At 31.0% G+C, this 17,079-nt stretch overlaps 1 protein-coding gene across 1 annotated transcript in view; it reads right to left on the reverse strand.

The window, feature by feature from the left end:
• LOC124533504 (protein tiptop-like) overlaps nucleotides 1-7,379 on the reverse strand; it is a 261,420-nt gene extending 254,041 nt beyond the window's left edge. Inside the window, exon 1 of the mRNA XM_047108838.1 lies at nucleotides 6,990-7,379. The gene's annotated coding sequence lies outside the window, so the exon portion shown is untranslated. The remainder of the gene's footprint in view (nucleotides 1-6,989) is intronic.
• Between the last annotated feature and the right edge of the window lie 9,700 nt (nucleotides 7,380-17,079).

Genomic DNA, 17,079 nt, shown 5'->3' on the forward strand with positions numbered 1-17,079 from the left:
TTTCTTTGTGGTAGGGCTTTGTGCAAGCCCGCATAAGTAGTTAGCACTTATCAGATATTCTACCGCCGAGCAACATTATTTAGTATTGTGTTCCGGTTTGAAGGGTAATGGAGTCAGTGTAACTACAGGTAAATGTCATATTGGTTGATAAGGTTAGTGGCGAATTGGTGGTGACAAACTTATCATCAGGCCCTATGAGCATTCCACCAACGTATGCAATATAAAAAGAGGACTTAGATCTTATTCCATGCGGATTAGGTGCGGGACAGGTGTTGCAGATTTTTTCATTACAACCATATGAGATAGAATTTAACCAATAAAAGCAACATAAAGGCTAGTTTTGAACCTGCAATCTTCGATTACAATACATGTATACACAAGGACTATAAATGTAGCCGGTATTTAAATACTGTATTAAATATACATCGGCTTTTTAACGACGATTTATTATGCCGATCCTAGTGAAACTCAATTCAAGGGGAATTTTGATATACCATATCAGTCGTATCAAGGTAGAACAGTAAAGTATTCGTTTGTCTAAATATTACTTCTTAAATATCATAGTTGACCACACATGTATTTTACGAGTAGTTTTATAGTTTCAAAATGATAATAAAACTAAATTAAATTATGTATAACTGTAATTTATTTTTATCTAAATCATTTATTCAGAATTCTCCTGACTCGTATGGGTTTCTCCAGATGACTTCCTCAACAGAGGTCGAATTGTGAACAGGGTGTGACAAACTCCACACTGCTTAACGTTCTCTCTACCTTAATTCGCTATTTCGAGTATGAATCATCAATCGACAGACAGATTCTTTATATCAACAGTCGTTTTATTCGTGTTGTTGTTTTTTTTCTATTGTTGCATCGAGTTTGGTAAACCAGTAGTGGCCTGTATTTTATCTCGAAACATTATCAATCTATATTTCAGTACTTTTGTTTTTTGATTGTTGCATTTTAATTGTATTCCTTGTAGTTTCAGTGTGATTGATTATTTGAATACTATAATTTTTTTTTATTTTATGTATGATAAGGCTCTCCACTGAAATATAATTATTGATAGCATTCAAATTTACTAATTACTATTACAATTGTTTAAAAATCGGACTATTTTTCTGTATTTATTTATCGTATAATTTAATGAAATTAAACTAATTAAAATAAGAGATGGCAGAATCAAAGATTGAAACGTAATGGCTCCCTATTTTAATTACCGATCAATGTAGAACTCCAGAGCATAAATAGCGGGAAAATTCAAAATGTCCGTCCGCCCACGTGTAAGGAGTGGCTATAACTTAACTCCGGTATTCGACTCGTATTCGACTCGACTACATTTTTTCAAGTCGATTCCGAGAAGCCTAAGTCGATAAGTAAATCGATTCTACCGATTTGATCCGTGATTTATTATTTGTATTGCGTTTCCGTTAAATATATTTTGTCGTTAGATATGTTAATTTTATCACGAAGATTATAAATTGATTTAGAATTTCAATTAATATAATTAAATAATTGCAATATGTTCATGTACGTACTGTATATGTCAAAATATATTTTGGTAAATTTGATTTTTAAATAACATTTCAGTAAAGATTCTTATTAACGATAATGATAAATATATGATTAATTTTGATGAGATCACCGTCAACTTTTATTATATTGAGAAATTTAAACGTTTTCGAATTAAATCAATAAGGAAATATTGAAAACGAAACAAGACCAAAGTTAGCTTACTAACTTACAAACTTTAACAAAGGCGTAATATGTACCTACTATGTAAGTAATATGTATTCTACCTAAATCCTTTTCCGACTGTACTGTGTGTTCCGACAGAGTATCATTGCTATGATATAACAGCCATTGCTATGGCTGTTATATCAGATTGACATAAATTAGTCTATACATTCAATATTCCTAATATTTTTCAGGTAACAAAATTAAAAAAATACAATTTATCATTTACATTAAAATTTCCTTTTATCCAAATTAAATCTATCACAAAAAAAATATGCCATTAATTTGAAGAAATCAAAAAAAGAACATATAAAATCAAGATTCACACGTCTACTGCAATGCGTGACTGATTTTAACAACATAAACCGGCAATTAGCAAACAAGATGGCCGCCTGCGCCCGCGCGGCCAATGTCAATACCGACATAAATCATCCGCCATATTTATTTCGACTATTAAACATATTTATTCACGTTTACCGCTTTGTCTTTGAATGTACGCGATCACAATTGTAATAGTCATTTTAATGCAGCCGATAGCTTCGATTGAGTTATTAATGAATATACATCATTCATAGCCCCGGGGCTATTGGGAAAGAAATGTTTTATTATTGTTTGAATATGTTGTCTATCTATATGTTTTGAAATGTTTATCGCATGTTTTATAATAACTCGTTTATTATGAGGACTCGAGTTGACTTTTTTTTAAGAGATCTTACTTGGTATACGAAAGAGACACCACTATGTCCAAAACCATGAAAACTCCTAGTAGGCTAAATGAACCTACCTCAAGTTTTGACATTTCCATTGAAATTGTTATGAAGTTTGAAACATTATATTGTAACGAATTACTTACATATTTTAAAAATGAAATTTGAATTAAAACATTTCAATATAAAACCTTTATCTGCTTTTCAAATTCAATGAATCGGGCATTGTATAATTAATCTTAAAATTAATAATACTTAGTATTTTTTTCTAGTAATATTAGTATGTATCAATAACTGATTTTTATGAAATAAAAGCTATAAAATAATTTGTATTATACAACTTGAATTATTTCTGAATTATAAAATTTGAAATATGGTGTGGATTCTGATAAATAGTCGGTCTTTAAATAAAGTGATGACGTTATTTCAAAGTAGTCATTTTTTTGTATTTCAAAAATATCTGTTTCAATTATTTCTAATTAAATTTTACGAACCTACTAAGTAAATATTTCAATTTTGCGAACTTATTTGCTTACAAAACAAAATTTGCACATTTTTATTAGCTTACTTACATGAAAAATATAATTAGGGATGTTTTATTAAAAAAACATTCGATTTATGTTTGGCTTTTCTAAAATTTTTGATATGGTTGTTTAATCTTATATCATAAGATTGATTAAATCTAAAAGTTAGTAAAACAATTTATTTTTTATTTTTAATAAGTACACATTTAACAACCTCGATAAAGATGTTACACGCACAGCTGAAATGTGTTAAAATTGGTAACAGTTTTGAACAAATTACCTACCCACTATATTTAGTACAGTATGTTGTATCAGCCATTACCAAAACAAAAGTGTTGTTATACATAAAACTGGTTTACAATTTACATGTACATGGTGTGTAGACAATATATATAAATTTTGAATTTGGAATTTTTGAAAAAATTTCTCAAGTTCACAGTAATGAGTCTTGTTATCCTTTTTAACACCATACATTAAAAGGAGAAAGCAATATTTCTTACAAATTAATTTAGTTTACGTACAAATCTGTTGTACGGTTTCAGGTAGTTGATGAATCCTTTGCAATTTATTGAAAGTTATAGTTTTGAGATAGTTAGGTACTCCGGACTGAGTGAGGAATTTGTTAAATTGAGAGCGTAGATATTTTGCATTATCAATACTAATAAATAAATTATGTAAATTAATATAAAATTATATTGTATAAATTTGTCTTTTTGTGTCTCAATACATGTATAAAACAAAGTCACTTTTTCTGTCCCTATGTCCCTTTGTACGCTTTAATCTTTAAAATTACGCAATGGATTTTGATGCCTTTTTTTTTAACAGATAGAGTTATTCGAGAAGAATGTTTGGACAATATAGTAAAGAAATATTGATAATTTTAGAATCTTGTAATGTGATGTCGTAAATAAACAAATTCTGTAGTATATTTAGCATCAGTATAGCACCCGTGTTAAGCCGGGGCGGGTCGCTAGTATATTATAAATGTGAAAGTAACTCTCTAACAAGATGAACTTTAGTATTGAGAACGAGAGTTCCAGACATAGGCTATTTTTTAAGCACCCTTAAAGGGAGAAAAATGGGAGATTGTTTGGTCTAGGGAATACGCTTTATATTTTTGTTCACTCCTCAATGGAGCACAAATGTAACGGGCAGGTAAAGCCATAGGCTCAGCTAGTAAATAATAAACAAAACTCATTAGTTCTATTACCGACATATACACATATTTGAATAAGCCGTTTCGAGCCCGCTTGCTTTTGGTCTTCTAGACGAATGTTAAGTTTGTATTTATTCTTCAAATATTTGTGTGTTCGCTCCGCCATAATACGTGACGAAAATTAGTATTTTGGATTTTTAAAAGCGGTATCTTTTGTGAAATAACGTTCTTTAGCTTGTATTGCGTTCCGAGGCCCTTGCAACTGTGACCTTCGACTGTGAGGTTTGATTCTTAATTAAAAAATAAATATATTTAAGCTATGAAGTATCTTAAAGTAATAAAAACATATTCCAGTTAAGTTACCTTGCCTATTGGATTCCAAAATTTATGAAGTGGATACTCCAATAATAATATGATATAATAATGTTAAAACAAGTTTGAAGTTTTATAAAAATAGAACTTTAAATACCTACCTCGGTTTGTGCTACATAGAAGTTATAATATATTATTTAATATAGTATTTTAAGTCACACTTAAGTACCTACCTACTATATTAAAAACTTTACGCTTCAAAAAATTGAAAATAAATAAGTTAATTTTTAATAAATTATTGTTTCATTGATTACCATTTATTTAATACAAAATAGAAAATATTTAATTTTTTTAATTTAATGCAAAGTACTTAGATATATGTTCAAGTTATTTATTACATTTTACTAAAATAGAACAAATATATATTCACTATTTTCGCTAAAGCCTAAAGTTATATTTTGACGTTTCAAAACCGGTTAAAATAATTTTGATGAATATTAATCATATATATTAATTTCTCTACATTATATTGTATATTATATCCTTATTCATATCTAAGAATTATAACTAAGTATAATTATGTTAAAGCGTCGTGATTTACATAATATACAATAATAAATATTAATAATTAATAACCACCGTGTTTCGGAATGCTATCAATTATGATTTTATATGACGCTATCGTGATAATTTAGTTTATTAATAAAACATTTATATTATTAAGAATCATAGGAGAGTAATTATGCGTTTAATGTTTCTATTAGTCGTCATTCTTATTTGTATTTCCATTAAAAAGATCTTATTTAAATAATAATAACGCTAATAAAAGTATCTCAATACTAATATTATTAATAAATATAAAATCTGAATTATTTTTAGGCGCAATTATGTTACTAATATGACGATATTAACAATCTATAAATATTGTGCTTAATTTTCGAATCATTTCATTATTAATAATATTTATGTTACTAGCAAATAATTTGTTGTAAATAACCCATAACAAATTATGCAATTATTCATTAAAATACTCAATTATTATACGTTTTTATAATATTATTATTTTTAAAACTAATTATTGACATAAACACATTTTGTTAATTAAATTAATTAATTAATTTGTAAATATCTAGTCTAACTGAATGCATAGATATTACAGATATTAAATAATTATGCATTTATTCATTTAAAAATAACTTTTATTGAAATACGTAATCGTAATTACATAGATACATATAAGTAATCATAACTATGTATAAATTTGATAACAATAGCTATTATAAATTATTGTTAAAAATTTACCTTTTAAGTTATTATAAATATTTGTTGAATGATTATTTCAGAAATTTGTAATGTTGCTTATCGTAAAAAATAATGTTTTTAGTGTTTCAATATAATATAAATCGTACTAAAATAAATTAAATTATTTTTTATTACAAATATTCATTTATAAAAGACAAAAGTTTACAAAATAGTTTGCATAATTAAAAAGATGAACATTTACAAATTTTAAAAGACGGAATTTTAAATTCAAAATTTAAAGAACGTTTTTGAAATTGTTTTAACCGTCCGGTGTTTGCGCGCCGTCCCGCTCTAGCGCCCCGCCCCCGGCCCTCAACGTGCATTCAACTACAAGTAAAGATGGCGGATTTGACAAAAAAATACGCGGGGTGAAAATCACCAGCGTGCATGTAAACGATCAGTTGATTTAATTAAAGGTTAGAATATTATCTCTTATGTACATACTAAACATACATAGGTATATAGAACAAATATTTTTATTAATTCGTGCATTTATTATTAATTTCGTTATATTTAATGAAGGCTTGCTTATTAAAATATTTAGAAACAAAGCATTGTTAGTAAAAAGTCACATTGAATATTTTGATTAAGTAGTTTATAGTATGTTTTTAAAGTGGAATTTGTTATGTGAACTCGTATTTACCACCTAAAAACTAAACACAGCAATAAAGTTAATTACACCAAATATGTAATACATTAAGGAAGGTTCCTTTTCGTATTGATTGCCTACGTCTTAGAATATAGCTATTATATACAAACTTGGCTGTTAAAAATTAACTGATATATGTAATATCTTACAAAATATATTTTATTTGTAATTGTCATAATGCTGTATTTTTTATTCTGAAACTTTATAATATACACTCGTAAAAAAATTTAATACTTTCGCCCATGATGAATAATATGAAAACCATATTCCTACATTATATAGGATTTTATAATTTTATGTGTAATTTTTAACAAAGTTAAACTGTTAGGTTTTCATAACACAAACGTTCATAGTTCAGAGTACCGGCGCGGACTGCCGCCGCGTCGCCACTGAGTTTCACGGACAATTTCCAAAGTTTTCCGCCCGTGTCACGCTACCTAAAACTTGTTAAACCCGGCAAAAGTCACTGTCCTGTTTCAATTCTACATTTTAACCTCATTATAATACATACAAAGGCACATTCAACATTCAAAGTAGGAAAGTATTGTTTGTACAAACTTATCAGGTTTATTGAATAGTATATTTGAACTGTCGCTTCTTACCTGGACGTGGAACAGATATTATTTAGTCTGATAGACGGCGAGCAAACGAATGTCACGAGTCCACCTGTCACCTGCACCTAAGCAAGCAACGCGATCAGATATCCTTTGTTTTCCGACTTATATTTGTCGTTCGTCATACGAAACGAATTCCTCACAGCGCGTCGAACCTCCAATCCATCATATAAATTAAACAATCGTATTTGAACAGGTGTTTGGTGTTATTTTGGTCACGTAGTTCACTTCACAGAAACTGGCACTGAGCGAACGGGGCACTAGTTTTTGGCACTTCGCGATCGTACGGGGTTGTTGCTTACGCTTCGAGCGCGTGCGGCGTGCGGCGCGACGTGTTTACGCGGTGCGAGCGAGCGGGGCGCGGTGCGAAGTGGTCGCGCGCCGCGGCCGGAGTGACGCGTCGCCGCCGAGCGGCTCGCCAGCGCCGCGCGGCGCGCCGACGAACTAGCGAGCAGCGCACTCAATCAAATGTCGAGTGCTCGAGTGTCCAGCGGATCACCGTCACTATTTGCACGCCTTTTACTATGCATTCCGACGTTTTATTTTAAAATATCATATTCATTAATAAAGTTGTTACTGTACGTTACGATAAATTAGTAATTCTACTATATAATACAAAACGTACACCTGTAAAAAAAAACAACGAAAATGTAAAAAAATCATAACAAAAAGTCATATTAAAAACCATAATTTATTTGCTAAACTCGTATTTGCGATACAGAAATATAAATGAAAAACAAATGAAATAAATGTAATAGAACAATACAAAAAAAGTGATGTGCATTGAAAAAGTAATCTAGCTGTCCGTCACGTCACTCGTCAGTCGTCAGTCGTCACGCTCGCGGCGCGTCGCGGCGGCGGGCGGCGTGTCGTGACCTTGCAGCGATGCAGCGTGCAGTGTCGCCGTCCCGCTCGCTCCGGGCGGCGCCTGAGGCCCCGCCCCCCGCCCACCGCGCCACCCCGCTCGCCCTCCCCGCGTAACTCACTTTCGTCGCGATTATTGTTGTGCCTACATTTTGTTCGCGGATTCGCGTGTCATACTTTAATGCATTTCTTTAAACAGCATTAAGTATACGATTATTAGTTGTCATAAATATTCATTTAATTGGAAGGCATAGAAGGATAAATATTTTTATTACCTATCTATAAAAATTAAAATATTTTATATTTTTAAGTGAATACTTATTACCTACTTACCTTTCTGCCTTCATTTAAAAAAGATTGTGTTTAACTCTACAAAGAATTATTACGAAATCTTACTTGTTTTACATTTTTGGATATTCATACAACCCTTAATTTTTGTTTTATTTTTATAATTATTTCACTACTACATAGCTACCTAAGTCCCTACCTATTTTATCAAGCACTATTCCATATAGAAAATCCGACCGTAAAAAATATCATAATTTTCTTTATTAAAAAATATGTAATTAAGTATTAAAATATTTTTTAATATACTTCTACATATCTTATAATTATGTAAGTACCTATTACACTGAAGAATAAATTAATTAATATTTAAAAATCATAGAAATGTGTCAACATGACGAAACATGACAAAAAATAGTTCAAATTTCGAACTTTTAATTAATTATTAAATTATTGAATATTTATTTTCATTTTCAATGATGTGTAGAAACAAAATATATTTATTTAATTGAAATTCCATAATATTATTTAAATTTATTTGTAAATATAAAATGTGTTCGATTTTAAATTAAACACTCATAAATGAGTAAGACAATAATAATATCGTAACACGAAATCGCCGCGCGGTCGATTTTACGATCGAAATCATAAACTTAGTCAATATTTAGTTTTGATTATTACAATAAACTCATATTACATTTATTTGTGAATTTTTAAGTATGATTGGTTAACAGTTTAAGTCATATTAAATTTTAATATTAATTAAATATTAATATTAAAAATAATTGAATTTCAAAATAATCTCGATTGAAGTTATTTCGTATGAACCCATAAATTATTATTATATTGAAGTAAGGTTTGATTTTAATTTAACAGGTAAATTTTGTAACACACCAAGATGTAAATTTAAAATGTGCCTACTTACTTAATAAATACTTATTACCTAACTATTGAAATTTGTTTCAGTAGTAGGCACAGTTCAAAAATGTACTTAATTCCAGTATCTAAACATGGCTCTTGGAACAGAACTCCTGGTTTCCAAAAAAACATACTAGAAGTTTAAAACAACATGTGACAAAACCATTACGTAAAACATGAAATTACTTTATACATAATCACCCCAACCGACATTATAAATACGTTAGGCAGGTGTACCTAAATCCGAAAGTATGTTTACTTGTTACGCTTTCATATCTCAACCTATCACCTGATCATCATTAAATCTTACGCATTGCCAAGAGTCAACAATAAAGTAAAAGTAAAAAAGTAAATCCTGTAAATTTCCCACTGCTGGGATAAGGCCTCCTCTTCCATTAGGGAGAGGGTATGGAACATATTCCACCACGCTGTTCCAATTCGGGTTGGTGGAACGCACATGTGGCACAGTTTCGATTAAAATATACACATGAGAGCATGAGATGAATTATAAACACAAATTAAGCACAAATGTATAGTGGTGCTTGCCTGGGTTTGAACCCATAATCATCGATTAAGATGCACGCTTTCTAACCACTGGGCCATCTCAGCTCAACAATGGGTAAAGTATATTTTTTGTGACTTTAATGACTTTTTATTACGGCTGTTGTTACCATACAAACATACCTACAATAGCCTAATTAGTATATTATATATCCTGATTATAATTTACTTAGGTCAATACATTGACATATTAGAACATAATGAATTACTGACCAAATCCAATAACTGTATTCACGTTAGGTTACAATTTAGCAGTAAGTCCTATAATCTAACCGTTGGTAGGTTAGGTTAGATACCTACATAGGTATGTACATATTTATTTACATTTACTTTATTACATATAAAATGACCTTTTCAACTAAAATAAAATAATAATTAAACAATGTTTTTTTTTTCTATCCAGAAAAAAAGTTTTAATTTCCTGATTTAAATTGTTTAAGAAGATAGCCTTTACTACTAAACATAGTTACTCAAACATTTCATAGGTACCTATTCATTTGATTTCATTTCACTTAATCCAAAGTTACATCAACAATGGGTCTAAGACGTTATATCCCTTGTGCCTTACACTGACTCACAAAACAGCATGGCGATCGTAACTACCGAGAAAAATTACACAAAGCTTATAAAATAACAAATAACGCAGTTTCATAAATAGATACGATCAGTAATACCAACCAAATAAAATAAATAACAATAAAATTGATAGCATTTCCAAAATCCAACCCAATCTAAGGTAAATAAAATAATTTGAGAATTAAATAAATTTAAATCAAAGTCGTATCGTATCTTAACGTTTTGAATCCTTCATCGGCGGTAATGAGGCTACCTGCCTGAGTATCAAGCGGTTGACACTTGACAATAAACTGTCGACGTTACGAGGTCCGTAGGCGAACCAGTGTGTCGAGTCTTGTCTTAACGACTGTCGTAAACATATGCAATTTTTGTCGTCATATCATCCTATCGTAATGTACGATGTTTATGATATTTGCGGCTGCGGAGGTCTTCGGCCTTATTTACTTGTCATGTATCAATTTCTCGTCTATTCCATTTATTTTATGATCATTATTAATGTTATACAGGGTGGGGTTTGAAATAAACGGTACAGTCAGCAAAATAAGTAAAAAAAGTCACAGAATTCAATTATCAGTCCTTAAATCCTGTTTTTGATAAGGACCAAAAAGACAGAGGGTACAGCAAGTAACAAAAAACAATTAATGGTCTGTGAGGTCTATCTATCTCAAATCCTTTGCCAATACAGGTTTTCTCACAAAATTTCGTCAAAAGCAAACAATGAAATGTAACTCCTCGTAATTTTTCCACAGTCTATGTCCTCTATATCTCTACAATTACACTTGAATCATGTTAAATATCATAAGTATAGTGATAATGGACATAAGGGCCTAACACGATCTGTACATCATTGGGAGTAGATGTACGCGATCCACTATAATTTGCCGCCATAAACCCGACCGCGATGACAGAACATCATGGCGCCCGCGAAAATTACCCATTTTACGAGGCAAAATTACTCACACGCAATCCTAATAATCTTAACTCCGTAATTGCTGACGTATTTTCGACTCTATGTGTATTGATATAGAGGCTGTGCTGTGTTCGTTGCATGCAAGATGAAGGTGTTATGACGGTTGATTGATGTCTGACGGATTTGTTTGTTTGGAAATTAGATTCGAATGACGGCCGTATCCTGTCTGATGCGAATTTGTGTTATTGATGTAATTAGCTCGGTAATATTCGGAGCACCTTTCGATGGCAGCTGATTACCGTCATACCGTCGACTCGACACTCATTTTACTGTTTGAAAGTTCAACCCAGTGATCATGTGTATTGCGTCGCCGCTAAGGAATTTGATATTAAGAATATTATAATCAGTGAATTCTTATTACTCTGTCTCAAAATATCAACATATAGGTACTCAATATCATCAACATATAATAACATCATTTTTGTCTAAATAAAAGACGTTATATTTAACAGAAATTTAAAGTCTATCTTAAAAAGTGAGGTAGCCGTACGAGCAAATAGACCACCTGATAGTATGTGGTCATCATCACCCATCGGTATTGGCGCTGTAAAGCCTTTCCTAACATCACACTGGGGCTTCGTGTAAGTCCATCTGGGTAAGTACTACTCACTCATCAAATATTTTACTACCAAATAGAAATACTCAGTACTGTTAAGTTTCGGTTTAAGGCGTGTACTTACCCCTTGGTTGGTACTGGCATACTAGCCAGTACCAAGTACACGCACAATGTACATAACATCTTAATTCCTAAAGTGTTCATCGGCGATGTAAATAATGGTAAATATTTCTTACAGCGCCAATATCTAAGGGTGGTGACCACCATCGGGTGACCCATTTGTCCTTCCACTTATAAAATAATAATAATTTGTATAACATACCGTTTACCAAACACGACATATTTATATCTCGACATTCTAATATTTTCTACTTAATTAAGACGCAGCAAGACACGATATTTGAGATGAAGCAATCAAATCACAACTCTGTGTGAGCAATGATTTAAATAACAAACCGAGCTTCTTGTTCAAAGCTATTAATTCCTTATTACAGGTCTCACAGGCTAGTCCCGGCTTACTTCGGCTAGTACTCACCTAGTACTTAGCCAGACCTAGCCAGTAATTACACGGTGAGCCGCGAACAAGACTCACTCGGTTTCGGCCGTCCATCTTACCGCGAACCGATGCCCTTACTCTATAATAACATGAGATTCTCAAACTTCTATTACTTTTGACATTAATAATTAATTTCGATAGCAATTAGTAGAGTCTATCAGTTTGGAAGTTTGGAAATCATAATATTAATATCCGTCAATTTAAAGGGTAATTAAATTGATTAATTTATTTTTTGTCATTAGGGCAACGATATTACGAGTATAGGGCACAAGTGTTATACTTGTGATCTCTCGATGCCCTAACGACTAAGAATAAACAACTAGCGCAACAAAATAGACAGAAGCAGATAGAATTTACCGTCTTTATGTGTTGGCACGTGACCAGAGCCCCAGTGTCAAGGACCCCAAAAGGGTTATGCTGTAATGTAGTAATTTTTTGTGATGCTATAAGTAAAAGGAGCTGAGAAGAAAAAAAGCATATAACATATATATTATATAGCCATCACCTCATATAAAATGATTTTTTTCAAAAGGTGCATTATATCCAAACTATGATGCTAAATTAAACAATAAGCTTAAAAAACTAGACATACTAGTAGAACTAACAAATGGTTTTCTGTTAATGGTAAACCAAAGCATTTTAGATTAATTTACGTAATTTAGTTTTTCCCGTTCAGAGTTAACGCTTTGACACATTACATTGGTTGGATTGTATGCAAAATTGTATATTTGTTTGACTCAATATAACTGTTAGGATATTTGATGTTTCCATAAGCTTCATTTGATCTACTTTCTTGATTATTTCCGTGTCGTCGTAAGAGATGCGTTATTAAAATAATTTAGACTTACTACTCTTTTATTTTCATTATTAAGATTTGCTTGTATAATCATTTGTATAGGTAAAGTCAAACTGGAAGATAGGGCTATAAATAGTTTAAATCCTAGTGATGATACTGTGTATCCCATTCTCTATGAGTTTGAGAAGCTGTGTGCAAAAACAGTCAATTACATGGCATAGCTGCGTGCGAAGTGCATATTTATTATCTCGCGAGGTGAAGAGGGGTGCTGTGGTAGAAATGGAAGGGAGGTGGTAATTAAAAGCGGGCCGCATGCAACTTCGCTGTTCCGATGCGGGGCTGCTTCCTGCGTGCGTGGTACAACTGTTGCTTTATTATTGTTTATTTATCGTGAGGAGGAAGTCTGGGTGACGTGGACCGGTGTCAGGTATGCCGGCCGGTCTAGACTATTACGTTATGATTACTCATTTCAGATTGACGGAAGCAGAGGCGGCGGCACAACACTAACTTGAAGTATCCTGTTGAATAGTTACCCGAGCTTAAAATTGTCTATCTATTATAAATGCGATAGTTTGTGAGGATGTATGTATTGTATGTTTGTTACTTTTACACAAAAAAAACTACTGAACAGATTTGGATGATATTGTAAAGTAATACAGGTTATACATCAGAATAGCACATAGGCTAATTTTATAATGATTTTATGTAATTTGATCATAATATACCGAAAGGTACATCCTATTTATACTATATTTAAACAAATTTTCGTATTCCAAAACTTTAAAGAATAATTTTGTAGTTCCTAAATAGATTTAAGCTTATTTTGTTTATAAATTTTAATTATTTATTTTTACTAAATTTTATTTCATTTGTCCTCGTAGTAAGTATGTTTTATTTAAATTAGTAAGAATGTTTAAAAAAATGTTTTGTAATTAGTGTAGATATAAGCGACTTAGTGTAAATACTGCAATGCTTATATTTTTCAAATAAAGATTATTATGGTTATTATATCTAAGTCTAGGGGCGGGACGAAATATATTACCAAATACCATAAGACTCACTAAAAAAACTTTCTTCAAGTTCCTCTAAAAAATTAAACACATTTTAGTAAAAATAATAACTTAAAATATTTTATAACTTCAAAATAAAAATAAAAATACAGATACATATCATCTATCAGTCTAATCGTTCTCCTATATATATAGTAGTAAACTATCTTTCCACTTTTATTTAAAATGCCAAATAAAATAACATTCCATATTTATCAACACAATCATCAAAATAAACAATAAAATCTTAGACAGTAGCGTAAGAAAATAACTATTAATAGAATAACAGGAATTTCTTTAATATTTTGGTTCTTATTTCAATATCACATATTGAGATTAATTATGCATATTTTACGGCCAGACCACCGGGATTCAATAATTATTACGACTTATAAATATTTTATTCAAACATAAAAAAGCGCATTAAATTCTTTATCTAACGATCTTGCAAATAATACACACGTCACATTTAGATTTTAGAGAAAATATGCAAATTAATTTAAATATTATCGCTATTTTCATTATAAATTTTACAGTTTATTATTTATTTATGAAGAATTAAATTAATTTGAAATATATATTTAACATTAAGAGAGTATTTTTTATGGTATAGTTTGACGGACGAGCATATGGGCCACCTGATGGTAAGTGGTCACCATCTCCCATAGACAATGACGTAAGAAATATTAAGTATTCCTTACATCGTCAATGCGCCACCAACTTTGGGGACTAAGATTTTATGTCCCTTGTGCCTGTAGTTACACTGGCTCACTCACCCTTCAGACCGGAACACAATAATACTGAGTACTGTTATTCGGCGGTAGAATAACTGATGAGTGGGTGGTACCTACCCAGACGGGCTTGCACAAAGCCCCACCTAGCATTATTTTATAATAATAGTTATAATAAAATACGAAAATGTATTAAAATTAAATTTAAATATCGATTTATATTAAAAATAAAATATTTGATTAGAATTCCATAAATTTAAAGTTCTATATTTAAAAATGAAAAAAAAAAAAATCATTAATATAACTTCAAATATATAATTTTAGATCAATGTTATTTTATTTATTAATATAATATAATGTATGAACGTACCTATATTAATAATATATTACGCACGTAGGAGGTGAATCAGATCTACGTTGTTAAGTAGTTTATGAATGAGACGTAAAAACGTCGCTCGTTCATTCACTCCGAGCCTTGTATTTTGTGGCGGGAATATTACTTTTTTAATATATTGTATTTAACGGCGCGTGATCTTCACGATTCAGCCTAGATTTTATTAATACTATTTGTTAAATAATTATCATGATAATTTGATTAATTTAATTATAAGTTTTTGAAGAGTAGGTACGACTCATTACTTAAATTTAGTAATTAGTTATTCAATTAATTTAATGGTGAATACTTAAATTAGAAGCTTAGAATTAACAGTTCTCTGGTATATAGGTACTTAATAAAATCATTACACTACTTTGAGCATGCGGCTCTGTCCTCTCGTAAGGGAGAAGGGTCCGTCAGGCCTCTGAACGTGTATTTCTAACATCATAATGCTCTAATGAGTATATAAAGCGTAAAAGTATGACAAAGTAACAAATTCACATATACTTGCTTAGGCCTTAGTTAGGATATAATTTTTTTTAATAATTTGTTAAATGAGATTTACATACCTATCTTATTGAATACCTGAAGTGTTTTTGATGAAGCTATTTATTTGGGTTGTCAGGAAGAAATGGCTACTTAGCCATAAGACCGCCCGTTGTACTCTACAATATTATATATAATAATAATTGTAACATATTATAATGTGTAACATGCGGTGTACAATAAAGTATAAATAAATAAATAAAATATAATACAAACATAAAAAATAGAGTAATACTATTTGACTTATACTATGACATGATGATATTAAATTTTGTATATGTGTAATGTATATTTGAAACTTAAATAAAGAAATCTACAATATTACAATCTGAAGTCGCTAAGTAACGACCTTTATCGGTATGTAGGCGATTATTTATGTTATGTTGTTCATTATGAAATTAAATTTTGACATATCTCAAAGATAAAATACATACATTATAAGATATTTTGCTATATTTATGACTATATATTAAAATGGACTTGAAACATGCTTTGAAATTGAAATTGTCAAAGAATTGATGATAAATTATAAACTATGATTAATTAATTAAAATTAAATTACATTTGTATATTAAATTTTAATTCGATTTTAATAGGAAACAACGAAGTTTTGATTCTAAGTGACTCGACCCTGTTTCTCAATATGGAGACAAACCAACAAACCATAACTTTGGTTATGGTTTGTTAACTTCTTCTTATGACTTCGTCTTAACTGGGTGGTAGGTCTTTGTAAATCCGCCTGGGTAGGTACCACATCATATATTATACCAGCAAACATAAATACTTAGTATTGTTGTGTTCGATTTAGGAGTGAGTGCGCTGTGTGGCTACAGCTACAACTTTGTGCTCAAGGTTGGTGGCGCATTAGTGACATGTGTGTGGGCAGTCTATCGACAGTAATGACCACTTACCATCACGTGGGCCAATTGCCAGCCATATATGACATAAATAAAGTAAGAAGTGAATTATAACCATTCGTTCACTCTAGTCTCGAAATCAAAATTATTTTACAATTACGTGAAGCTACCATCGATTCAGAAAGTAGATTCTACCGAGAACCAGCAAGAAACTCAGTATTTACTCTTTTTCAACATTCGAGAAGGGTTTTAGGGCCTCCATATTGCTCCCATGAAAGTGCACTTGGGGCGAAATTCATCCGAGATATATTCGCACGATGTGATTATAATTATAAATTAACATTTATATATATAACAATTAGTTGTCGCCCGCGGCGTTTTGGGGGGTTGGGTGTCATGCGTTAGGCAAAAAACGTAGCCTATGTCCTTCTTTGAAG

This window comes from Vanessa cardui, chromosome 11 (assembly GCF_905220365.1).
Source record: "Vanessa cardui chromosome 11, ilVanCard2.1, whole genome shotgun sequence".
In the NCBI taxonomy this organism is placed as follows: Eukaryota; Metazoa; Arthropoda; class Insecta; order Lepidoptera; family Nymphalidae; genus Vanessa; species Vanessa cardui.